We start from the raw sequence: 1,802 nt of genomic DNA, 5'->3' as shown, positions 1-1,802 counted from the left end.
ACGGCGCGAGCCCCCCGCCCCCGGCCGCCCCAGGTTGCTCGGAGGCCGCTGGGCGCACGCCCCTTTTCTGAGCAGGGCGGAGACACTTCCGAGCCAGCTGTGTGACATCCGTTTACACAGCCGCGCTGACGTCCGGAGGTGTAAGTTCGAGATCCGCCATTGGCCGGGCGCCGTTTGGCTCTTCCTCTCACCTACTCGCTTCCCTTCCCTGAGCACCAAACCGACCCCACTTAGAGCGGGAAAGCGGGTTCCGCCGGAAAGGCCGAACCGGCCCGCGCCGCCCTCGGGGACTGGCCTACCTGGCCTGGGAGGCGCGGCCCGAGGTGCTGGGAGGGCGGTGGTCGCGTGCACACCTTCCCCATGTGCTCGTACTTGTTGCGCACTCCTGCCATGCACAGCTTGATTTCAACGTGAAAGCACCTGCCAGAGTCCCTAAATGGCGGCAGAGGGTCTCAGCCCAGTGAGTCAGCCGGCAGCTCCGGCCAAACGCGGGAGACGACTTTACCGTCTGCGTCCTCATAGTCCTGTCCGTCCGCCAGGTACTTAACACAGGATCGTGCAGTGCCCACCCTGTGCCCAACAGTGGTGACCCTGGTGAGAAAGGAAGTGGGCCCTGCAGCAGCCCTTCAGAAGACTTGGCTAGAGTGAAGCCAGGGAGCGCAGAAAGTAGAGCGCTAGCTAGTGTGGAGACGTTGGCTTCCCACACCAGGGAACTTGAAGAAGGCAGATCCTGGAGGGAGTGAGCCAGTGCAAGGGAGGACACAGGATGAGACGGTGGAATGCAGCATGCCTTAAAGAGGGGTGGCTTCCCTGCTACTAGGAAGGGTGCATAATGGGGGGTACAGATAGGTGGCAGTTTCTGCTATGAAGGTGAAAGGGCTCCTTTCTTGTCTCTCTTTTCCTTTAAGTGGAGCCTGCTTACCTCCTAAAGGCTGGAAGAGAGGTGGCAGGTGTTTGTATTTAAAACCTTGTAAGGATGACCTGAGCTGGCTGAGGAAGCATTGCCAGGGTCAAGATCGGCAATTTGGAGACCATTGTTAGAGCCTATGTGATTTTTTTTTTCCCACCAGTGGCCCGCCTCCCCCAGCTTTTCCCTAAACATATTGTCAGGTGTCTGTTAATAGTGGTCTCTTTGTCAGAAATGGCTTTTGGGAACAGCAGATGGCATAGCGGTTATGTAGTTGGACTCTCACATGATTCACCCGGGTTTGAGTCCTGGACTTGGCTTGAAAATCATGCCCCACACATAATGCATGCGTTCCCAAGATCTCGGGAAGAGAAGTTGCAGTGTTGCCATCTTCCCTGGAGGGAGATTTCTCACACTCCTGCTCACTCTGTGGACACCCCACTCCCAGCACATGTGCCCTGAGGCAAAAACCTACCCCCCCCAAAAAAAAAGGCTTTTAAATCTGAAACCTAGAGGCAACAAGAAGTTTCATATACTCATTATTCATTATCTGATAAACTGCCCAAACTGTATTTATCTAAATATTCACACATCTCACATCACCCTGCCTGTAGGGGATCCTCTATGCCCCAGAACTCCTCAGATGATGGACAGGGCCTTCTTACAGATCCTTTATCATCTGTACTAGGCTGCACTCAGCAAAAGAAAGGGTGTTTTAAAACCTTTTATTACTTTTCTGTATCAAAACTGGACCTATCAGTTTCATGTAACTTAAGCACCCATCTACCCCATGACCCAGCAATCCCACGTTAATCTAGGTATTTATCCAAAAGACGTCAAAAAAAGACGTATAAAAATGCTCATAGCAACTTTATTCATGACACCAGGAACTTCT

The sequence above is a fragment of the Tupaia chinensis genome, unplaced genomic scaffold, assembly GCF_000334495.1.
Source record: "Tupaia chinensis unplaced genomic scaffold, TupChi_1.0 Scaffold000155_1, whole genome shotgun sequence".
Taxonomy (NCBI): Eukaryota; Metazoa; Chordata; class Mammalia; order Scandentia; family Tupaiidae; genus Tupaia; species Tupaia belangeri.
The sequence above is the reverse complement of the archived record's forward strand: the minus strand, read 5'-3'. Positions refer to the sequence as shown.